The sequence below is a fragment of the Halichoerus grypus genome, chromosome 12 (assembly GCF_964656455.1).
Source record: "Halichoerus grypus chromosome 12, mHalGry1.hap1.1, whole genome shotgun sequence".
NCBI lineage: Eukaryota > Metazoa > Chordata > Mammalia > Carnivora > Phocidae > Halichoerus > Halichoerus grypus.
The window spans coordinates 35,920,910-35,947,172 of NC_135723.1; the positions used below are offsets into that span (position 1 = coordinate 35,920,910).

Here is a 26,263-nt window from a genome sequence, read left to right on the forward strand (position 1 = left end):
TTGCATTTAGCTGTCAAGTTTTCCCAGCACCGTTTGTTAAAGAGACTTTTTCCCATTGCATATTCTTGCCTCCTTTGTCATAGATTAATTGACCATATAATCATAAGTTTATTTCTGGGCTCTCTATTCTGTTCCATTGATCTATATATCTCTTTTTGTGCCACTACCATACTGTTGTGATTACTACAGTTTTGTAGTATATCTTGAAATCTGCGATTGTGATACTTCCAGTTATGTTCTTCTTTTCCAAGATTGCTTTAGCTATTTGGGGTCTTTTGTGGTTCCACACTAATTTTAGGATTATTTGTTCCACTTCTGTGAAAAATGCTGTTGGTTTATTGGGATTGCATTAAATCTGTAGATTGCTTTGAGTAGTATGAGCATTTTAACAATATTTGTTCTTCCAACCCGTGAGCATCTAATGTCTTTCCATTTCTTTGCATTGTCTTGAATATCTTCATCAGTACTTTATAGTTTTCAGAGTACTGGTCTTTCACCTTCTTGGTTAAGTTTATTTCTAGGTATTTTATTATTTTTAGTATAATTGTAACTGGGATTGTTTTCTTAATTTCTCTTTCTGCTACTTCATTATTAGTATATAGAAATGCAATGGATTTCTCTATATTAATTTTGTATCCTTGACCTTACTGAATTCATTTATCAGTTCTAGTAATTTTTTGGTGGAGCCTTTAGGGTTTTCTGTATATAGTATCATGTCATCTGCAAATAGTGAAAGTTTTCATTCTTCCTTGCCAATTTGGATGCCTCTTATTTATTCTTCTTGTCTGATGCTGTGGCTAGGACTTCCAGTACTATGTTGAATAAAAGTGGTGAGAGTGGACATCTTTACCTTGTTCCTGGCCTTAGGGGAAAAGCTCTTAGTTCTTCACCATTGAGTATGTTAGTTGTGGGTTTTTCCATATATGGCCTTTATTACATTGAGGTAGGTTTCCTCTAAACCTATTTTATTGAGGGTTTTTATCGTGAATGGATGTTGTACTTTGTCAAATGCTTTTTCTGCATCTATTGAGATTATCATATGGTTCTTATCTTTTTCTTATTGATGTGATATATCACATTGATTGGTTTGCGAATATTGAACTACCCTTGGAACCCAGGAATAAATTCCACTTGATCATGGTGAATGATTTTTTTAATGTATTATTGGATTCAGTTTGCTAGTACTTTGTTGAGGATTTTTGCATTTGTGTTCATCAGAGATAATGGCCTGTAGTTCTCTTTTTTGGTGGTGTCTTTATGTGGTTTTGGTATCAGGGTAATGCTGACCTCATAGAATGAATTTGGAAGTTTTTCTTCTATTTTTTGGAATAGTTTGGGAAAGATAGGTATTAACTCTTCTTTAAATGTTTGATAGAGGGGCGCCTGGGTGGCTCAGTCGTTAAGCATCTGCCTTCGGCTCAGGTCATGATCTCAGGGTCCTGGGATTGAGCCCCGCATTGGGCTCTCTGCTCCATGGGGAGCCTGCTTCTCCCTCTCCCACGCCCCCTGCTTGTGTTCCCTCTCTCCCTGTCTCTCTCTCTGTCAAATAAATAAATAAAATCTTAAAAAAAAAAATGTTTGATAGAATTCCCCTATGAAGCCATCTGGTCCTGCACTTCTGTTTGTTGAGAGTTTTTTGATTACTGATTCCATTTCCTTGCTGGTAATTGGTCTGTTCAAATTTTTTATTTCTTCCTGCTTCAGTTTTGGTAGATTATGTTTCTAGGAATTTATCCATTTCCTCTAGGTTGTCCAATTTGGTGGCACATATTTTTTCATTATATTCTCTTATAATTGTTTGTATTTCTGTGGTGTTGGTTGTTATTTCCTCTCTCTCACTTGTGACTTTGTTTGATTCCTTTCTCTTTTTTTCTTGATAAGTCTAGCTAGAGGTTTATCAATTTTGTTGATATTTTCAAAGAACCAGCTCCTGGTTTCATTGATCTGTTCTATTGTATTTGTGGTCTTTCCCAATTTTTTCTTGTGGTTGATTTCTAGATTCATAGCATTGTGGTTGGAAAAGATGCATGGTATGACTTCAGTCCTTTCGAATTTGTTGAGACTTGTTTTGTGGACTAATACACGTGATGTATTCTGGAGAATGTTCCATCTGCACTAAAAAAGATATGCATTCTGCTGTTTTAGGATGGAATGTTGTGAATGTATCTCTTAGATCCATCTGGTCCAATATGTCATTCGAAGCCACTGTTTCCTTATTGATTTTCTGTTTGGATGATCTATCCATGTAAGTTGGGTGTTAAGGTCTCCTACTATTATTATATTACTATGGATTATTTCCTTTATGTTTGTTATTAGCTGATTTGTGTATTTGAGTGCTCCCATGTTGGGGGCACAGATTTTTTTTAATTTAAATTCAATTAGCCGACATATAGTACATCATTAGTTTCAGACATGGTGTTCAATAATTCACCAGTTGTGTATAATACCCAGTGTTCGTCATATATTTACAATTGTCGTATCTTCTTGTTGGATTGTTCCATTTATGATTATATAGTGTCCTTCTTTGTCTCGTTATAATCTGTATTTTAAAGTCTATTTTGTCCAATATAAGTGTTGCTACCCAGCTTTCTTTTCACTTCCATTTGTCTGATAAATACTTTTCCATTCTTTCACTTTCAATCTGCATGTATCTTTAGGTCTGAAATGAGTCTCTTATAGGCAGCATATAGATGGGTCTTTCTTTTTTATCCATTCCTTCACCCTATGTCTTTGATCGGAGCATTTAATCCATTTAAATTCAAAGTAATTGTTGATAGGTATGTACTTACTACCATTTTGTTGTTTTATGATTATGTTTGTAGTTCTTCTCTGTTCCTTTCTTCTCTTGCTCTCTTCTCTCATGGTTTGCTGGCTTTCTTTAGCAATATACTTGGATTTCTTTATTTTTCACGTACCTATTACTGGTTTTTAATTTGTGTTTACCATTAGGTTTCTATATAACATCTTAGGCATTTAGCAGTCTATGTTAAGCTGATGGTCACTTAAGTTTGAACTCTTTCTTTACTTTTCTGCCCCCACATTTTAGGTATATGGTATCACATTTTACATCCTTTCATGTTTGTGAATCCCTGGACTTATTTTTATAGATACACTTAATTTTACTGCTTTTATGCTTCCTACTTTTCTTACTCCTACTTACGGTCTTTCCTTTCCATTGAAAGAGTCCCTTTTAGGATTTCTTGCCGGGCTGGTTTAGTGGTCATGAATTTCTTTCACTTTTGTTTGTCTGGGAAACTCTATCTCTCTTTCTATTCTGAATGATAGCCTTGCTGGTTAGAGCATTCTTGTCTGCAGGTTTTTTTCCTTTCAACATTTTCAATATGTCATGCCATACCCTTCTGGCCTGCAAAGTTTCTGCTGAAAAATCAGCTGATAGCCTTATGGGGTATCCTCTGTATGTAACTGTTTTCTTTTCTCTTGATGCTTTTAAAATTCTCTTTGACTGTTTTTTTTTAAGATTTTATTTATTTATTTGACAGAGAGATACACAGTGAGAGAAGGAACACAAGCAGGGGGAGTGGGAGAGGGAGAAGCTGGTTTCCCGCTGAGCAGGGAGCCCAATGCGGGGCTCGATTCCGGGATCCTGGGATCATGACCTTAGCTGAAGGCAGATGCTTAATGCCTGAGCCACCCAGGCACCCCTCTCCTTGACTTCTTTTTGCCATTTTAATTACTATGTGTCTTAGTGTGGACCTCCTTGAATTGATTTTGTTGGGGGCTCCCTGTGTCTCCTGGATCTAGATTTTGGTTTCCTTCCCCAGATTCAGGAAGTTTTCAGCTATTATTTCTTCAAATACACTTTCTGCCTCCTTTTCTCTCTCTTCTCCTTCTGGGATCCCTATAATGTGAATGTGATTATGCTTGATGGAGTCACTGAGTTCCCTAAATCTATTTTCATTTTTCCCTCTCCTGTTCAGCTTGATTGCTTTTCATTACTCTGTCCTCCAGGTCACTGGTCTGTCCTTCTGCTCCTCTAGTCTACTATTTATTCCATCTCATGTATTTTTAATTTTAGTTATTGAGTTCTTCATCTCTAATTGGTTCTTTATGTTTTCTGTCTCTTTAAGGCTCTCACTGAGGTCCTTCACTCTTTTCTCAAGTCCAGTGATTATCTTTATGACCATTACTTTAAATGGTCTATCAGGAAGGGGGGAAAAGATGGCAGAGGAGTAGGGGACCCTATTTCAACTGGTCCCCGGAATTGAGCTGGATATCCACCAGATCACTCTGAGCACCCACAAAACCAGCCTGAGATGTAAGAAGATCTGGATCTCTACAAACAGAATATCACAGGTGGTTGGTTTTGAGGTACAAAGCGGAGAGCCATGATTCTGCGGGCAGATATCGGAGGATAAACGGCAGCAGGAGGGTGCCTGGCCATGGGGATCCTACACTGCCGGTGAGCGACAGCCTCGCGCACTGTGGACAGGCACAGACTCGCAGACTGGTAGCGGCGGGGAAAGGACTCTAGGGCAGGCCCCGGGGGGGGAAACCCAGAGCAGCGGGGTTGCGCCTGCGAACTGCAGCCCCCAGGGCGGAAACCCAGAGTGGCGGGGTAGCACCGGTGAACTGCAGCCCCCAGACAGAAACCTGGAGCGGCGGGGTCGCACCTGTGAACTGCAGCCCCCGGGATGGAATCCCTGAGTGGCGGGGGTGCGGGCGCGCGAACTGGAGCAGCTGGCGGTTTTAGAAGCACAAAGGGCAGAGACAAGTCCTGACCTGGAGGCAGGACTGGGGGCGCTGCAGAGGGGCGCACAACCCAGGCCGCTGCAGTTTATAGCAGCACGGACAGAAACGGAGACAGTGTGGCCTGGAGGACTCACTGAAGAACAGACTGCAGTCTCTCTGCTCTGAGGCAAAGGGTTGGGAACAGTCTCTTCTGCACTGACTCGCAGAGGAGACATGGAAAGCCGCCAGGGAAAGCCGCCAGAGAACAAAAGCCCTAAAACCTGATTCCTGCTGAGCCCATCCCCCGCCACAGCCCAACCACCCCCCACCAACCGGGTTGCCTGAGTAACAGCGTGGCAGGTCCATCAGCAGAAGACAGGCTGGGAAAACAAGAGGCCAGCAACCCTAAGGTCCCAAGAAAACAGGTGCATCTTGCTTGGGTTCTGGTCAATAATTTGGACTCTATACATTCCCTCAAACACCCATCAACAGAATGACTAGGAGGAGGAGCCCCCAAAACAGAAAAGACTCAGAGATTATGACTTCTGCTGCAGATTTACAAATGGATGCGGATATAACCAAGATGTTGGAGATGGAATTCAGGCTAGCCATTGTGAAGACAATGGCTAGAATGGAGAAATCAATTAATGGCAACATAGAGTCTCTAAGGGCAGAAATAAAAGGTGAATTGGCAGAACTTAAAAATGCTATCAATGAGATCCAATCCAATCTAGATAATCTAACAGCTAGGGTAAGTGACGAGGAAGAATAGAGAAGAGAGAATAAGCGACGTGGAAGACAATATAATAGATAACAAGGGAAAAGAGGAGGCCAGGGAAAAACAACTCAGAATCCAGGAAAATAGAATCAGAGAAATAAGTGACACCATGAAGCATTCCAATGTCAGAATAATTGGAATCCCGGAGGGAGTGGAGAGAGAGAGAGGACTAGAAGATGTATTTGAGCAAATTGTAGCTGAGAACTTCCCTAATCTGGGGAATGAAACAAACATTCACGTCCTAGAGGCAGAGAGGACCCCTCCCAAGATCAAGGAAAACGGGCCAACAGCCTGGCATGTAGGGTAAAACTTGCAAATCTTAGAACCAAGGAAACCATCTTAAGGGCAGTTAGGGGGAAGAGATTCCTTACATACAGAGGGAGGAACATCAGAATAACGTCAGACCTATCCACAGAGACCTGGCAAGCCAGAAAGGCCTGGTAGACATATTCAGGGTACTAAATGAAAAGAACATGTAGCCAAGAATACTTTATATGGCAAGGCTTTCATTTAGAATGGATGGAGAGATGCAGATCTTCCACGACCGGCAGAAACTGAAAGAATATGTGACCACTAAGCCGGCCCTGCAAGAAATATTAAGGGGAGTTCTATAAAAGGAGAAAGACCCCAAGAGTGATATACAAGAGAAACTTACTGGGACAATCTATAAAAACAACATCTTCACAGGCAACATAATGACAATTAATTCATATCTTTCAATAATCACTCTCAACGTGAATGGCCTAAACGCTCCCATAAAACAGCACAGGGTTGCAGATCGGATAAAAAGACAGGACCCATCCATATGCTGCCTACAAGAGACTCATTTTGAACCTAAAGATACATCCAGACTGAAAGTGAAGGGATGGAGATCCATCTTCCATGCCAGCGGACCTCAAAAGAAAGCTGGGGTAGCAATTCTTATATCAGACAAATTAGATTTTAAACTAAAGTCTGTAATTAGAGACACAGAAGGACACTATAGCATTCTTAAAGGGTCTATCCAACAAGAAGATCTAACAATTGTAAATATCTATTCCCCAGCATGGGAGCAGCCATCTACATAAGCCAACTGTTAACCAAAATAAAGAGTCATATTGATGACAATACGTTAATTGTAGGAGACCTCAATACTCCACTCTCAGCAATGGACAGATCATCCAAGCAGAAAATCAACAAGGAAACAAGAGCTTTGAATGATACATTGGACCAGATGGACCTCATAGATATTTACAGAACATTCCACCCTAAAACAACAGAATACTCATTCTTCTCGAGCGCACATGGAACTTTCTCCAGAATAGACCACATACTGGGTCACAAATCAGGTCTCCACCGATACCAAAAGACTGAGATTATTCCCTGCCTATTCTCAGATCACAATGCTTTAAAACTGGAACTCAATCACAAGAAAAAATTTGGCAGAAATTCAAACACTTGGAAGCTAAAGACCACTCTGCTCAAGAATGTTTGGGTCAACCAGGAAATCAAAGAAGAACTTAAACAATTCATGGAAATCAATGAGAACAAAAACACATCGGTCCAAAACCTATGGGATACTGCAAAGGCAGTCCTAAGGGGGAAATACATAGCCATCCAAGCCTCACTCAAAAAAATAGAAAAATCCCGAATTCCCCAACTAACTTTACACCTTAAAGAACTAGAGAAAAAACAACCAACGATGCCTAAGCCACGCACTAGAAGAGAAATAATTAAGATTAGAGCAGAGATCAATGAATTAGAAACCAGAAACACAGTAGATCAGATCCAACGAAACTAGACGTTGGTTCTTTGAAAGAATTAATAAGATCGATAAACCACTGGCCAGACTTATCCAAAAGAAAAGAGAAAGGACCCAAATTAATAAAATTATGAATGAAAGGGGAGAGATCACGACTAACACCAAGGAAATAGAAACAATTATTAGAAATTATTATCAACAACTATAGGCCAATAAACTGAGCAATCTGGATGAAATGGAGGCCTTCCTGGAAACCTATAAGCTGCCAAGACTGAAACAGGAAGAAATTGACAACCTGAATAGGCCAATAACCAGTAACGAGATTGAAGCAGTGATCAAAAACCTCCCAGAAAACAAGAGTCCAGGGCCTGATGGTTTCCCTGGGGAATTCTACCAAACATTCAAAGAAGAAATAATACCTATTCTACTGAAGCTGTTTCAAAAAATAGAAACAGAAGGAAAACTTCCAAACTCATTCTATGAGGCCAGCATTACCTTAATCCCCAAACCAGGCAAAGATCCCATCAAAAAGGAGAATTTCAGACCGATATCCCTGATGAATATGGATTCCAAAATCCTCAACAAAATCCTAGCTAATAGGATCCAACAATACATTAAAAGGATCATCCACCACAACCAAGTGGGATTTATCCCCGGGATGCAAGGGTGGTTCAACATTTGCAAATCAATCAATGTGATAGAACACATTAATAAGAGGAGGGAGAAGAACCATATGGTCCTCTCAATTGATGCAGAAAAAGCATTTGACAAAATACAACATCCTTTCCTGATTAAAACTCTTCAGAGTATAGGGATAGAGGGAACATTCCTCAGGTTCATAAAATCCATCTATGAAAAACCCACAGCGAATATCATCCTCAATGCGGAAAAGCTGAGAGCCTTTCCCTTAAGATCACGAACACATCAAGGATGCCCACTCTCGCCACTATTGTTCAACATAGTACTAGAAGTCCTAGCAACAGCAATCAGACAACAAAAAGAAGTAAAAGGTATTCAAATTGGCAAAGAAGAAGTCAAACTCTCTCTTTTCGCAGATAACATGATACTTTATGTGGAAAACCCAAAAGACTCCACCCCCAAATTACTAGAACTCATTCAGCAATTCAGTAATGTGGCAGGATACAAAATCAATGCACAGAAATCAGTTGCTTCCTTATACACTAACAACGCAACTGTAGAAAGAAAAATTAGAGAAACGATTCCATTTACAATAGCACCAAAAACCATAAGATACCTCGGAATAAACCTAACCAAAGAGGTAAAGGATCTATACTCTAGGAACTACAGAACACTCATGAAAGAAATTGAAGAAGACACAAAAAGATGGAAAAATATTCCATGCTCATGGATTGGAAGAATAAACATGGTTAAAATGTCTATGCTACCCAGAGCAATCTATACCTTCAATGCCATCCCGATCAAAATTCCAATGACATTTTTCAAAGTGCTGGAACAAACAATCCTAAAATTTGTATGGAATCAGAGAAGACCCCGAATCACCAAGGAAACGTTGAAAAAGAAAAACAAAGCTGGGGGCATCACGTTGCCCGATTTCAAGCTATATTACAAAGCTGTGATCACCAAGACAGCATGGTACTGGCACAAAAACAGACATATAGACCAATGGGACAGAATAGAGAACCCAGGTGTGGACCCTCAACTCTATGGTCAAATAATCTTTGACAAAGCAGGAAAAGACATGCAATGGAAAAAAGACAGTCTCTTCAATAAATGGTGCTGGGAAAATTGGACAGCCACATGCAGAAGAATGAAACTCGACCATTCTCTAACACCATTCACAAAGATAAAGTCAAAGTGGACGAAAGACCTCAATGTGAGACAGGAATCCATCAAAATCCTAGAGGAGAACATAGGCAGTAACCTCTTTGACATCGCCCACAGCAACTTCTTTCAAGATACATCTCCAAAAGCTAGTGAAACAAAAGCAAAAATGAACTTTTGGGACTTCATCAAGATAAAAGGCTTCTGCACAGCAAAGGAAACAGTCAACAAAACAAAGAGGCAACCCACAGAATGGGAGAAGATATTTGCAAATGACACTACAGATAAAGGGCTGGTATCCAAGATCTATAAAGAACTTCTCAAACTCAACACCAAGAAAACAAATAATCAAGTCAAAAAGTGGGCAGAAGATATGAAAAGACACTTCTCTGAAGAAGACATACAAATGGCTAACAGACACATGAAAAAATGTTCATCATCATTAGCCATCAGGGAAATCCAAATCAAAACCACATTGAGATACCACCTTACACCAGTGAGAATGGCAAAAATGGACAGGGAAAGAAACAAATGTCGGAGAGGTTGTGGAGAAAGGGGAACCCTCTTACACTGTTGGTGGGAATGCAAGTTGGTACAGCCACTTTGGAAAACAGTGTGGAGGTGCCTCAAAAAATTAAAAATAGAGCTACCCTATGACCCAGCAAGTGTACTACTGGGTATTTACCCCAAAGACACAGATGTAGTGAAAAGAAGGGCCATATGCACCCCAATGTTCATAGCAGCAATGTCCGGAATAGCCAAACTGTGGAAAGAGCCCAGATGCCCTTCAACAGATGAATGGATTAAAGAAGATGTGGTCCATATATACAATGGAGTATTACTCAGCCATCAGAAAAGATGAATACCCAACTTTTACATCAACATGGATGGGACTGGAGGAGATTATGCTAAGTGAAATAAGTCAAGCAGAGAAAGTCAATTTTCATATGGTTTCACTTATTTGTGGAACATAAGGAATAACATGGAGAACATTAGGAGAAGGAAGGGAAAAATGGGGAGGGGGAATTGGAGGGAGAGATGAACCATGAGAGACTATGGACTCTGAGAAACAAACAGGGTTTTAGAGGGGACGGGGGAGGGGGGTTGGTTAGCCCGGTATGGGTATTAAGGAGGGCATGTACTGCATGGAGCACTGGGTGTTATACGAAAACCTTGGATCGTGGATCACCACATCAAAAACCAATGATGTATTGTATGGTGACTAACACAACATAATAAAATTAAAAAAAAAAAATAGTCTATCAGGCTTGTTGCTTATCTCCTTTCATTTAGCTCTCTAGCTGTGATTTTTGTCCTGTTTTTTCATCTGGGATATATTCCACTGTCTCCTCATTTTGTCTAAATCTCTGTGTCTGTTTCTACATGTTAGGAAAGTCAGCTATGTCTTCTGCTCTTGAAGGTAGTGATCTTATGAAGAAGAGTTCCTGTAGTGCTCTGCAGGGCAATGTCCCCTGTTCACCAGAACCCAGAACTTCAGGGGTACCTCCTATGTGTGTTGTGTGCACCCTACTACTGTGGCTGAACTGTGTTAGCCTTCAATCCTGTCATTTGCAATGACTCTCTTTGCTTTGTGTGGGCAGGGTTTGGTCCCTGTGTTACTAATGGGCCAGTCTGGGGCTGTCTTGGGCTTGAGTGGAGTCAGACCAGGCATTTTCCAGAGATGCAGTAGCACCAAACTGCAGTGTGCCTTACCTGTGTTGTCTCCAGAGAAGCTTTCATTGGTGGGCAGAGCTTGCAGTCATGCCAGATATCTGCCCCCAGCCCACTGCTGAGGCTACTATGTGGTGATATCTTCCACTCTCCCCAGGACAGGAGTCACTTTGGAGTGGCGATGACCTCTGTTGGAGGTACTTCCACATTGCCAGGCTTGTGACACCTCTTTGGATGGATTCTGGTCAAGGGCATATTGGAGGAGTCAGGTCCACAGGAGAATGTTGGGGCAGTACACACAATGTTAGCAAGGTTTGCATGGGTCTTCTGTGGGAGGATATATGGAATCAATGCCTGGCTGGAGGGGCATGTCCGCAAAAGAATGCAGGGGCAGGGTACACTGTTAGCAAGTTAGGTAGTGAGTGTGCAGCACTGGTTCCCACAAGTGTCCATGTGTCTAGGCTGGGGGGTGGAGGAGACAAATGGCACCTGCCAGCTCCTTTGTTCCTGGAGAAATCTCCAAATGATCCCTGCCCCTCCAGCAACACTCTGAGATTAGTAAATAAATCTCCCTCCTGTATACCCCAGGCATTTTTCAAGCTGTTGCTCCTATGCTGTATTTCAGTGGGACTGTTTGTTGTGCCATCTCCTTAAGGGCAGGGACTCCATTTCCTCTTACTCTCCAGCTCTCCTAGAGCTGAGCCTGCTGATTTTTAGGGTTCCAGGTGTTAAGCCCCACTGATTGTAAGAACTCAAGAAATTAGGCCCCTCTCGTTTTCAAAGCCAAATGTTATAGGGATTTGCCTTCCTTGTGCTGATTCCCCATGCCTGGGTGCCTGATGTGAGGGTCTGTTTCTCTCCCCTCTCTGTGCCCGCTGCATCCTTCCCTCCTGCAGACAGTCCTGTGGTTCAATTTAGCTCTTGACCATGTCTCTGCCCTTCCTACCTTCTTTGATGTGGTATCTTCTCTACATTTAGCTGTGGAGATTCTGTTCTGCTAGTCATCAGGTTGTTTTCTGGGTTATTTACACTGATGTGGGTATTACCTAGGTGTATCCGAGCAATGTGCTGAGCTTATGATTCTTCTGTTCCTCCATCCTGGAAGTTCCTATAAATCTTTTGCGTGTATGGCTATTGTTGATTACCCCACTCTAGTTTCTTTGGGTCTCTTATTGGTGTCCTTTGTTCTAATCTCCTTTCTTTTGTCTTAGGTATCTCCTGTTTCTAAACATCCTGTGCAAGTCAGTTTCTGGTTAGGTTCTGAGAGTTATCTCAATTTAGAACAAGAATTGAAGACAAATTCTCCATCCACAACTGAAACATAAAATCATGCCTCAGCTTATGGTTTTGAAAGGCCTTGAATTGTTTTCTCATTGTGCCACCAACAGAATTTCCTTCTAAAGTCTGAACTGGGTCTTAATATTCCATAGAATTCCATAGTTGAAGCCTTCAAAGGTTTTGATTCTGCCAGTTTGTGGAAGGTTTTTATTGGCTGCAAGTTATGATTGAAATTATTTACTTGCTATTCAATTTAATACGATAAGAGAGATTTCTAAATAAGCTGCCTCAAGCTTTTTAGTTCTATCTAGAATAATAATATAAAACTGTACAACTTTCTTTTGGGAAACAAAAAATAAGGTCAGAAAAAAATAGCTCAAGTTACCCCAAGAATTTTGTTAATAAGCCCTTCTATGTTTCTGTCATATACATTCTCCCCTTGCCTTTCAACCCTAGTATCTATTGTCCCTGCATATGGAGTTTTCAGGTGTGGTTAAGGAATTCTGGCACCTGTGTGTATGTGTGTATATATCTGTGTGTGTGTGTGTGTGTGTAACTTACAGATAACATACATATGAGTTGGTGGCACATGAGAACTATCATATCTCCTTTAAACCTCAATGAAGAACAAAAAATACATATTTTGGAGAAGAAAACTGATATTTGTGTATAGATAGATACTGATACATTGAACTCCCAGCTACTGTTCCTTTCATCCTCCTGAGTCCCTGCAGCAAAGGTATGCCCAGCACTACAGACTATTTTTTCTCCATCTCAGCAATTCTGAGTTTCCACATGTGAAAACAGAAGGATATCATGAGTTTACATGTGTAGGAAAATGCAGTATTCACTATTGTCTTCAGCAGAACTGAAAAGGTCACAAAGGACAGGACATTTAAGGAAAACTATGATAAGGTATTGACTGAGATTAAATGATCCAATCTGATATTTCTGCAATATCTAATTCAAAGGGCCAAGGTGTCATTCCAGCAAATCAACTTGAAAAGAAAATAGGCTTATTTTGATAATCCATCTTTCCTCAGTAAGTTTGGTTTCCATAGCCACAGGCTTGTCAGCCAGCTGTTTGGTTAATGATCACCCTAGGGAAGCAACAACATGGGTCTCCATTTATCTATCCCTATTTGCAAAACACAGCCAAATTGGTTCTAGAAGTTGTCTGAGAAAGAAACTCTTACCCCAGAGAGAGATAATATTCGACTCTCTGATCAGCAACATCTTCAATAAAAGAGGCAGATAGTAATTCTTGGGTTTGTCTACAATCCAATACTCTCTTAGGGAGCAGAAATAGTGTCATGAAATTCCCCTAAGTCTGAGGAAAAGGGAAAACAAATCCATTGCACTATCATATAATTCAGATATTTTTTCATTAATACTCAGAAGTCCCCAGGTTTCTTTCTGAACCTCAGCTGCCTTATCTATAAACAGAGAGGTTTGCTCAGTCCATTCTGTTCCAAGATGCTGAGATTTTGCTCTCTGACCAAACAATTTCTGTTCCACCATAAACACTAATCATGGTCCTTTCTCTCCCATTTCTCTTTTCAATGCTGGCTATAGTACCAAGCTCTAGTACCTGGTAGGACACCCTTCCAGTTTATTAAGCCAAAAGCCGTATGATTTCTCCACCTTTGTAACTCACTCTTTCAGATAAGGTCACTAGGATAAGTCCTAATCCAAGATGACTCGTGTCCTTATAGGAAGAGGAAAATGCCATATGGAGACTGAGACACACAGAACACCAGGAGACAATGGAATCAGAGACAGAAGTACTGCAATTGCAAGCCAAGGAACACCTGGGGTTACTAGAAGCTAGAAAAGGCCAGGAAGGGTCCCCCTTTAAAAGCTTTGGAGGGAGCATGACCCCACCAACACCTTGATTTCAAGCTTTTGGCTCCCAGAACTGTGAGAGAATAAATTTCCACACAGTTGATTTTTTAAAACCTAAGTAATAAAACTTACATCTTACACCACTAAGATTTCCCCACTACTGTCCATCTCATTCCTATTCATCCTTCAGTCATAGCTCAACTCTCATTTCCAGAAAGCCTTTTGTCTTCACTAAAATGTATGATTCCATTTCACCAACATATATCTAGTACCTACTATATCCAGTACATTATGGTAGCTAGTCCAGATAAAAGCTTTTCTCTTAATCTTTCTTTAATCAAAGTATAATTGACATATAATATCCTATTAGTTTCAGGTGTACATCATATTGATTCAATATTTTTGTACATTAGAAAAATGATACCCATGATAAGATCTGAAGGAATCCAATAAAAAACTATTAGAACTAATACATAAGTTCAGTAGATTGCATGTATTTCTATACAGTAGTAATGAGCAAACCAAAAATGGAATTAAGGAAACAATTCCATTTACAATATTAGCAAACAAATACTTAAGAATAAATTTAATAAAAGGAATGCAAAACTTCTACACTTCTGTGAAAACTATGTAATATTGTTGAAGGAATTTAAAGAAGACTTCAGTTAAATGAAAATACATCAATGTTCATGGACTGGAAGACTTAAGATGGCTTTAGTACCCACAATGATATATAGATTCAACAAAGTCTCTATCTAAATCCAACCTGGCTTCTTTGCAGAAATTGACAAGCTGATACTAAAATTCATAGGGAAATTAAAGGAACCCAGAATAGCCAAAACAATCTTGAAAAAGAACATTGAAGGACTCATGATTCCCAATTTCAAAGTTTACTTCAAAGCTACAGAATCAAGACAAGATGGTACTGGCATAGGATGTATGTGTGAATCAATGGGCTAGACTTGATAGTCTAGAAATAAATCTTCACATTTATAGTAAACTGATTTTGATAAGTGTGCCAAGGCAAATAATGTGGAATGAAAAACCTTTCAACAGATGGTGCTGGGAGGGACAACTGGATATTCATATGCAAAAGAATAAAGTTGGACCCCTACCTCACATCATATACAAAAATTAATTTAAAATGGGTCATAGACCTAAATGTAAGAGCTAAAATTATAAGACTCTTAGAAGAAAATACGGGAGTAAATCTTCTGACTTTGGATTAGGCAATGATTTCTTAGATGTGATACCTGAGGTACAAGCAACAACAACAAAATTAGATAAATTGGATTTCACCAAAACTAAAAACTTTTGTGCTTCAAAGGACACCATTAAAAAAGTAAAAAAGATGGACGCCTGGGTGGCTCAGTTGGTTAAGTGTCTGCTTTTGGCTCAGGTCACGATCCCAGGGTTGAGCCCCACATCAGGCTCCTTGCTCAGCAGGGAGCCTGCTTCTCCCTCTGCCTGCTGCTCCCCCTGCTTGTGCTCTCTCTCTCTCCCTTTCTGGCAAATAAATAAAACCTTAAAAAAAAAGAAAATAAAAAAGAAAACTATAGCAACAGAGAAAAATATTGTAAATCACATATTTGACAAAGGACTTGGATCTAGAATATATAAAGAACACTTACAACTCAATAATAAAAAGACAAATAACCCAATTTTTAAGTGGCCAAAGAATCTGAATAGGCATATCTCCAAAGAAGATATACAAATGCCTAATAAAACATCAAAAGATGATTGGCATCATTAGCTGTCATGGAAAAGCAAATCAAAACCACAAACTCACCTGTTAGGATGGCTGTAATAAAAAAGACAGATAATAATAAGTGTTAGCAAAGATGTGGAAAAGCTGGAATGCTCATACATGGTGGAATGTAAAATGGTGCAGCCACTTTGGAAAATAATTTAGCCACTCCTCAAATTGTTAAATATAGAGTTACCATATAACCCAGCAATTCTACTACAAGTTATATACCCAAGAGATTAAAACATATGACCATTTAAAAACTTGTACACAAATGTTCATAGCCACATTATTCATAATAACTAAAAACTGGAAACCACCCAAATGTCCATCAACTGATGAATAAATAAAATATGGTATATCCATACAATGGGGTATTATTCAGCAAAAAAATAAAGGAATGGAATTTTGAGACATGTGACAATATGAATGAAACTTGAAAACATTATGCTAAGTAAAAGAAGGCAATTTTAAAAGACCAATTATTACATGATTCCATTTATATGAAATGTCCAGAATAGGCAAATCCACAGGGACTAAAAGTAGAGTTGCCTAGGGTTAAGGAGGTTTGAAGAAATGGAAAGTGGCTGTTTCTTTTTGAGATGATAGGAATATTCTTAAATTGATTGTGGAGATGATAGGAATATTCTTAAATTGATTGTGGAGATGGTTACACAAATATACCAAGAACAATTGAATTGTATACTTTAAGAGGGTGAATTGAATGGTATATGAATTATATCTCTATAAAGCTGTTATATTTTATGATATTGATTGGTTGAGCATAAGTCATGGGCCTACACTGTAGCTGCAAAGGAGGCTGGGAAAGTGACTTTCTGGCTTTTCAGCCTTCCTCCTACCAAAACTCCTATGGTAAGAATTCTCCAAAATCTGGGAGGATAACTCAGATGCTAGACAGCCACCCCCCCCCCAAATTGATAAGTATTTCCTAAGGCAGCTGAGAGTGTAATAATTGCTAGATGAGTAATACCAAGTGCAAAGGCAATGAAGTCTCCGGGGGCGGGGGGGGGGGTGGATTTTTTAGAAAGGAAAGTAGTGGTAGTGACCCTTCCCTAAGCTCATTCATCAAATGTTGTATTCTGTCTTCTAGGATGTGTGTTAGTCTTACCTCCTCTAAGAAATTATAAGCTCCTTGAGATCACTTGAAATACAGACTCCTTGAGATCTATTTTTCATGCAGACCTCAACCAAATCTAGCAAGTGTTTAATGATCAGTAATTGATTTAACTAGTGGTAATGCCATACACCTTCACCACAGCTGTCAGTTTTATTATGAGTTTAGGGTTTTTCTTTTCTTTAAATAAGTTCTATGCCCAACATGGGACTTGAACTCACAACCCCAAGATCAAGAGTCACATGCTGTATTGACTGAGCCAGCCAGGTGCCCTAGTGTAGGGTTATTTTTCATCCAGCTTTTTTTATTATGTATTAATTGAAAATTGTTGGAGCTTTTAAATATTGAGGGGGCTCTCATATGTAATTGGTTGATTAGGTTGCCGTATCCCTTTAAAAATGTAACTAATATTGGCTTTTTAGTAACAAACCTTCTTTGTGACTTTTGCTCACAGAAATGTTTTCAATTAATGAGTTAGCTACTTTGGCTCTTTACAAAGCATCACACCTTCTTAACTTGATAAAGCTCTAGGACCAAAGATTCCTATATAGATTGAAAATAAAAATCATGTAAATTTCTCCAGAGTTTGAGCAATGGGAGAAAAACCAGAACATTGTGATTTGTAATTTTGAGAAAATCCAAACAAATGTGCTTTTTTTTTAAAGACTTTATTTATTTATTTGACAGAGAAAGAGCATAAGCAAGGGGAGTGGCAGGCAGAGGGAGAGGAAGAAGCAGACTCCCCGCTGAGCATTGAGCCCGATGTGGGACTTGATCCCAGGACCCTGGCATCATGACCTGAGCCAAAGGCAGCCACTCAACTGACTGAGCCACCCAGGTACCCCAAAACAAATGTATTTTTATATTATTTTTAAGATAAATTAAGGTCATATACTTCTAATACTGATAAGGAAGAGGGCATAAAGATTCCAGACATGTGTCCTTGTTTAATTTCTCAAACCACAGTAAATGGAATATCTAAACTCTGTTAAAATACACAGACTTACAGTAGTTGTTTAAGCCAGTTTAATTTTCTCACATACTCAGTTTAAATATATATATATGTTTCTATTTACATTTCAGCCTATAACAAAACAAAAAAATTTTTAAGTGTTTGAATTTTGGAAACTATAAAACAATGTCTATATTTGTTGTGGGCTCGCCCTTTAAGTTTGTATTAAAGTCACTTTTAATTTCTTTCTTCAAAATAATTGCATAGTTAATTAACTTGCTATTTAACCACCTGCAGGGCTTGAAGTATCATTTTTTTACATCATCTATACCTAGAAAGTCTTAAGGGAAATAACAATAAACAAAAAATGCAGATGTCTTCAAATCCTCATTCCAACTTCATTTAGAGGATCCTTAATGCATCCTGATGCAGTTTTGACTCAAGCAGCCTAACTACCGCTTGTATGTTATGAAATTCCAAATGTTGGCATTTTAATCTGTATTTAATAAAAAGCACTAAATAATTTATGTTTACACTTCTTTCAAGTTTTATATGCTTAGAGTCTAGGAGTCTCTCTTCAAAAGCAACAGAGAAACAGCATGATTTTATAAATGAGATGAGTGTTCCAGTGGCAAGTATTTAGTTAGAGATCTTGTGTCTTGATTTTACTGTAACCATTACTGTGCTATCGTTCACAAGTGTTTTCCTGCTATACAGCCAGTGCCTAGAACAATGGAAAATATAAATTGTGATTTTCATTTGTTCATTGAATATTTCCAACTGAACTCTGGCTATTTAGTCTCCTTGATTTCAGTCCTCTTTAATTTTCAGTATGTTTAGGTCTTTTGGCTAGGATAAAGCAAATAATCTTGGAAAGATAGATTCTACTAGGTTGTAATTTCTTTTCTTAATGAAATCTACAAACTGAGTACCTAAACCTCTAAGTCAGCCATTGTGGATATCTTCTGCTAGTGCTCTAAAAGCTCACATATTTGGGGGGGAAATCTAGAAAGAATGGCATGGCTCAGAGGGACCCAATTGTAGTGAACATTTTTCTTTGGTGTTTTCATTCCACATTTGAGAAAGATAACCTTCTCGACACACCATACATGAAACCACTTTTTGTCCCATGATCATAAGTTCAGGCATACCATTCTCTGACCAGCTCACTCTGCCCCATGCCCAGCAATCCTGCAGCGTGACACTTTCAGTCCAGTGACCCTACCACCTTTTCATCATCCTTGGCCCTCAGGTACTCACTTTTCTCCTTACACAGCCTGAATTCTGGAGTCAATCACTAGATCACTCCCCTGCGTGACCCTCAACTCCCTTTCCCCACCCTCCCTTCTCTTATTCACTTGGCAAAACCTCAACCCTCATTAAATCCTACTCTGCCTGCTCCACATCGCTGACTGATCTCACTTTAAATTCATGACCACTAACCCCAAGTGGGCCTTCTATGCTGCCTGGATAATCACACTGTATTTCCCTAGTCAAATCACTGCCCCACTCTTCTAGGCAACTGCATCATAATCTCTTCCAGCACCTTCCCCTTTATCCTCACTCCCAGTTGATGACCTTGATTCCTACTTCACTGAAGGAGCCCTTGTCATTGTTTTAAAACATAAATCAAATAGTGTTATTTCTCTGCTCAGAACCCTCCAGTAGCTCCCCTTCTCCCTCACAGTAAACACCAAAGTCCTCACAATGACTCACAGACTTAGATCTGGCCCCATTACCTCTCTGACCTCATCCCTTATATCCTCTACTGCATTACTGCTCCTGTCTTACTGGCCTCCTTGTTCAGCGAACACATCAAGCACTCTCCTACGTGGCACTTGCAGTTTCCTCTGCCTAGGACACTCTTCCCCTGGATATACTTACGTGGCTCACTCCTTGGCCGCCTTTGTCTTTGTTCTCAGTGAGGTCTTCTCTGGCTAGTTTATTTAAATTTGAATTTCCCTCCTTCATCCTGGAAACTCCCTCTACCCTTTTCCTCCTTTATGTTTCTCCACAGCACTTATCTCATCTGCATGCTGTTTTACCTCTTTGGTTTATTGTCTATATCCACCCATTAGAATGTAAGCTTGGGCCTGTGGGCCAGGATGGTGGCTATTTTGTCCACTGTTGAAACCCCAGCACCTAGAACAGTACTTGATATATAGTGGGTGCTTCATAAATATTTGTGGAAGGAAGGAAGGAAGAGAGCATCTTTATTAAAGGAGGTGTGTCAAACCATTACCTATCAGCTTGCTAGTTTATGTCAGGTTTTTTGGCAAAAAAGGGAAGTTGGGGAATCACAAAAATAATCTTACCCTGCCGGGGCAGGGTGTGACCAGTGCTATGCCTAGCAGGAGCATCTGTGTACCATTTCCTTTGCCCAGAAAAGAGGATCTGCCATAGCCCATTCTCAACAGATATCTCAGAAATAATGGCTTGTATGAAACCAGAGAGGGAGACAAACCATAAGAGACTCTTAATCTCAGGAAACAAACTGAAGGTTGCTGGAGTGGTGGGGGGTGGGAGGGATGGGGTGGCTGGGTGATAGACATTGGGGAATGTATGTGTTGGAGTGAGCACTGTGAATTGTGTAAGACTGATGAATCACAGACCTGTACCTCTGAAACAATACATTATATGTTAATAAGAAAAGGAAATAATGGCTTGTAACTCAAAGCTGCTTTTTTTTTTACTTTTAAATATATATATTTTTTTAATTTTATTTTATTATGTAAGACTCACAAAAATTATTTAAGGGGCCATGAAATTTGCATAAGTCCCACTCACATTAATCAATACTACTTACCTTACTACAAAAGTGCTTTTTAAGTAACCAAAGGTTGCCTTCATGTTAGTCAATGTTAATGGCATGTCTAGGCAATGCAAAAAAAAAAAGGATATTTTATCAATATATAAATATACCAAATTTTATTATATCATAAATCACTCAAAGTGTTTTCTTATATCTATTTTTAAAGACAGCATTAGATTATGTAGTTCTATATCATTAATACATTACAATTGGGGTGTTGGGTTAGAGATTTTAATTGAGTAGTGGTTTGGGAATTTTTTTAAAGGAAAAAAAAAGCAAGATCAATTTTCCCTTTGCAGACTTTAGTAGGTAATATGAATGTCACAGATATTACCTGCTTTATAAATCATTTTTTAAGTTCCTTCTTCCATCTGAGCACTCAGAACAGCAACCTAGCAAAGCACTGAAAAACTGTTCAAATTTAAACCACTAAAATGAAATCTGTCTCTGAATGTCTGAAAGGATTTACTGTAAAAAATCAGTTTGAGATTAAGTCAATAAAATTAATCATGATCCTGAAGGAGGAAAATGGTGGGGAGAGGGAGGCCCTAGAAAACACTACACAATTTAACAATGCTATAAGGGAAGGGACTTGGGGGGGTTGCTATTAATTCACCATAGCTAAATTCAAATACAAGCTTTTCTTTGTATATTCAACTTGTGGTGTCATTTTTTTTTTCATCATCAAAATTAACCAAAAAATAGCCATGATAATTTTTTCATTTGAATTTATTAGCTACATAAGCTAGCTGAAATCTATATAAAAGTTTTAAGACAAGTTAGTGATTTGAATGCCAACTAGAGTGACAGGGCCTGCTTTTTTTTTTTCCCCCTTCTTTTCTATAAAGCTGCTGTGTTGCAATTGATAACCATGGATGTGAAAAACAGCTAATTTGTTGCTCCTCTACATCAACCATTGTCTATTGTTTCCAAAACATGCAGAACTAAGTCCAGAAGGCTAGAGTGCTGAGGTGAGACACTTTCTGCCTCATTGTAGCACTAGTGGATGGAGCCCTGGGGCACTCGGTTCAGCCACTGCCTGCCATTACTCCCTGTCTTGTGGGTGCGTGTCTCATCTCCCTTAATAAGACTGCACCTAGAGCGGTACTGGGAGTTTCCTGTTTCCTCTGTTGACCAGAAGTTCCTTAAGGTTAGGACAATGTCTGTTTCACCTTTCTAAATCTCACAAAACTAGTCTCATTAAATAATAAGCCCTTAAAAGAATAAAAATCCAGTCTGATTAATCTTTTACTGCCTAGCACAGTGCCTTAAACCTGGTTGGCACTGAATAAACAAATAAATAAATAAATGTTGGCTCAATGTTGAATGAATGATTAAATAATGAATGAATGATTTTTATCAAATACTCTCCAACCCCTTACTAAGTGACCTCAGGGAATAAGCAGAGCAGCTTTGTGGTCCAAACCTCCTATCCCAGCTGCCTGCTTCAGAAATGGGGAAAGCAGAACTATCTGTGCTGCAGTAACTTAAGTGTAGCTGAGAATTTACAATAACAAGTAACATTCATGTCCCAGAGCTAGTCCCTAAAGCTGGTAACATAGAAAATCAAATTCCCTAGTATTTTAACTATTTTTTAACAAAACCTAGTGAAAACTACTTTGGCCACTAGATGGCACTTGTATTAGCCATGTCTCCAATTTGGGAAGGGGCCCTGTTCCAAAAGTCCTTTGCTAAGTAGTATGTAGCTTGAAACTGTGAAAGCATTCATTTAAAAAAAAAAAAAATACATTATGGGGCGCCTGGCTGGCTCAGTCAGTTGAGCATCCAACTCTTCGTTTCACCTCAGGTCATGATCTCCAGGTCGTGGGATCGAATCCTGCACTTCAGGCTCTGCATTCAGTGTGGAGTCAGCTTGAGATTTTCTCCCCTCTCCCTCTGCCATGTGCTCTCTCTCTCTAAAATAAATAAATAAAATCTTTAAAAATAAAATTAATAAAAAGAATACATTAAAATAAAAGATCTGCAGAAAACTTACAAATGATAATTAAATTTATAGTAGATCTATAGTATTGTAATTTATTATACTATATTTTAAAAAATTTTTTATTTATAGTGTATTATTAGTTTCAGAGTTAGATTTAGTGATTCATCAGTTGCATATAACACCCAGTGCTCATTACATCAAGTGCCCTCCTAATGCCCATCACCCAGTTACCCCATCCCCCACCCACCTCTCCTCCAGCAACCCTCAGTTTGTTTCCTATGATTAAGAGTCTCTTATGGCTTGTGTCCCTGTCTGCTTTTGTCTTATTTTCCCTTCCCTTCCCCTATGTTCATCTTTTTTGTTTCTTAAATTCCACATATGAGTGAAATCATATGGTATTTGTCTTTCTCTGACTTATTTCGCTTAGCATAATACCCTCTAGTTCCATCCACGTCATCGCACATGGCAAGATTTCATTCTTTTGGATGGCTGAGTAATATTCCATTGTATGTATATATATATATATATAGATATATATATACACAGCATATCTTCTTTATCCACTTATCTGTCCATGGACATCTGGGCTCTTTCCATACTTTGGCTATGGTGGACATCGCTGCTATAAATATTGGGGTGCACGTGCCCCTTTGAATCACTGTAGCCTCTGGATAAATACCTAGTGGTGCAATTCCTGGGTCATAGGGTAGCTCTATTTTTAACTTTTTGAGGAAACTCCATACTGGCTTCCAGAGTGGCTGCACCAGTTTGCATTCCCACCAACAGTGTAAGAGGGTTCCCCTTTCTCTGCATCCTCACCATCATCTGTTGTTTCCCGAGCTGTTCATTTTAGCCATTCTGACCAGTGTGAGGTGGTATCTCATTGTGGTTTTGATTTGTATTTCCCTAATAGTGATGTTGAGCATTTTTTCATAACTATATATTCTTATATAATACTAGACTATGCTAGACTAGACTAGACCATGCTATACTATACTTCATTACAACGTTTTCCAAATTGATGTTCCAGGAGCTTGTAAAAAATAAATATGGAGGGGATTAAGGAGCACACTTCTTGTGATGAGCATCAGGTGTCAAATGGAATTGATGAATCACTATATTGTACACATGAAACTAATATTACACTGTATGTTAACTAACTGGAATTTAAATAAAAACTTAAAATTATGTATGTATATATACATTATATGTGTGGAATCCACGTCCTAGACATACTAAGTCCAAATATTTGCATGGGGCCCAGAAATCTGCATTTTAGTAAGCTTTCCAGAGAATTTCTTACAGAATGGTTTCCATAGAAAATGCCACCATTTGAGACCACATTCATATGGGAAAGTCATCCATGATTTCAACTAAGGATTCAAAGAATAAATCCTCCCTCTCCTTCTCCAACACTTGCTAAGGCACCTTCTTATTGCATTAGAGATACCCCATCCTTATAAGCTCCAAGTTCCTGTTGGTGGTTTGTCACCTGAGAGAGAGCCTCCAACAAAGCTCAGGTGGCAATAAGGGAAATTCAGGAAGATAGATAGGATCTCAAGAGTTATGGATAAAGGGATAAAGGCATTGGGGGTCCAGGACCTCCTGCCACTACAAGACTATAGGAACACTCCTGGCATACACTTATTTCCTTGCCAGTCCCTTCTCTCTTCCAGCTCAGTGTCACCCCATCCCCAGCTACCCATTTCTCTGTTACCTTCCACTGACTTTGACTACAATTTCTCTCTTCTTCCTGCCTCACTACGAAACAGGCTCCAAACTCACAGCCTCCCCCTCCTATCCCTAAAGCAAGTATCTAATGCCTGCCTGATTTCCTTATTATCAGCAACCAAGAGAAATAAATAGCAGCTAAAAAGAAATCCCACTGCATTGTCTCATTCACTGTAGGCAGGATTGCCAGATAAAATATAGGACACCCAGTTAATTTAAATTTCAGCAAATAATTTTTGTAATGTAAGTATGTCCCAAATACTGCATGAGACATCATTATGCCAAGAAATTATTCATTGTCTGAAATTCAAATTTCATTGAATATCCTGTATGTTTATTTGAGAAATCCAAAACCTTAGCTGTAAGGGGAAAGAGATGATCACAAGTGATAATGGCCTTTGGGGTGTCTAAAAGACTGCAGTGAGAATCATCTACATACCAGGAAACCTAGACTCAAACTCCTCTGGGCATCTCCCCCCAAGAGTAGAGACTGCTAGAGATAGAATGGAGCCTCCCAAGATTACAGAGGAGCCTAGTGTTGAGGCAGACAAGAACAGAATGAAATTGTAGAAAACAGTATAGCAAATACCAGAGTATACCACATATAGTAAGGGTAATTATTGTTTAACAACAGGCATGAAATTTTTGATTTGGTACCTATATACTGGTAATGAGTCGGCATGTAAAGTATATTTCTTATTGAAGCACAATCCAGAAAGTTTGATAAAGACTTCCCTGGGCCATCTAAAAAAAGGTAGTTGCCCTCAATGAATGCCTGACTATAAGGAATATACATAAGTTGGGAAATATCTATAGTATTTTAGCCTATTTATTTGAGCAGTTCCTACTCACTAGTATATATCTCTGATACTGAATGATCTGGAAGGATAGTCTATTGTGGCAGAAACTGGCTCTGTTATCTTCTTTCTCAATGAAGGATCAGACCACAGCTCCCAGATGCATGCAGCTCAATGGAATCATGACTGGTTCTCACCAAGGGAATTTGGGGGAGGGGATGATGTGTGTCACCTCCAGTGAGGCGGTTAAGAGCATGTGCAGCCTCTCCACACTCTTTCCACACATTGTCTGAATGCTAGACGCAGACCACATTTCAAGGCCTTTGAAGGTGGAAAGATTGAAAGATAAAGATTGAAAAAGGCCTGGATCCCTGCATGGAGCCAAGCTCCAATCTATGCCTGACACCCTGCATTAGCTGTGACATGAGTGAGAAATCATCTTTTATCGTGTTGAGCCACATTTTGCATTGTTTATTTCAGCAGACTAACCTAACTACCACAATTTTTACTAATGCAGGAGGCAGATAACTTATAATTGCAAATATACTCAAGCCAGTACAAATTGCTACACAAATGGACTCTATAAAAAGTATACCAGCCTTGGGGCACCTGGGTGGCTCAGTCAGTTAAGTGTCTGCCTTTGGATCAGGTCCTGATCCCAGGGTCCTGGGATTGAGCCCCAGGTCAGTCTCCATGCTCAAGTGGGAGCCTGCTTCTCCCTCTCTCCCCTGCTCGTGCTCTCTCTCTCTCTCTTTTGCTATCTCTCTCTCTCTCAAATAAATAAATAAGATCTTAAAAAAAAAAAAAAGTATACCAGCCTTGAGCCAGATGCTTCAGGAATGTTTCCCATTTTATTAGCATAATGATGGCATTTATAGTTACCAATGGTTTTGTACTTATAAATGTATATTATCAATATAATCAGTTTGATCCTTGAGTTTCTTTTTCCATACATTAATTTTTACATGAATCACAAGAGGAAATAATAGTTCATATGGCTTGTCATTCACAAGTAAAAAATTTGGAACCATTAATACCAGGATAATGAGGAATAAATCATATATATCTGATATCCTTCAAAATAATTTTATATAAGAATACAATCCTATGTCTGTTTAACCTCACCCATCTTTTTTGATAGTGAGATTAACTCCCCAAATAATTTATAAAAGTAACACAAATGAATCCAGTTAATTTTTGTTGCTGCGTATCTTAAATCTCTATTACCTCCAGGGTAAGATCTAAATGCCACAGCATATTGTGCCCTTCATGTCCTTGCTCATCTCCCTTGATTCGGTACCGTGTGCCTTTCCTCTCACACTGAAGCAATCAATGCTGA

General features: G+C 39.1%; 1 protein-coding gene across 4 annotated transcripts in view; it reads right to left on the reverse strand.

The window, feature by feature from the left end:
• The window catches only part of MTERF1 (mitochondrial transcription termination factor 1), a 204,873-nt gene that overhangs the window by 130,796 nt on the left and 47,814 nt on the right, over positions 1-26,263 (reverse strand). For 3 of the 4 annotated variants that reach the window (XR_013442744.1, XR_013442747.1, XR_013442748.1), the window contains one exon: positions 21,163-22,367. The exons of the other annotated variant lie outside the window; for it this stretch is intronic. The gene's annotated coding sequence lies outside the window, so the exon portion shown is untranslated. Of the gene's footprint in view, positions 1-21,162; positions 22,368-26,263 lie in introns of those variants that run through there. 4 annotated transcript variants of the gene reach the window in all.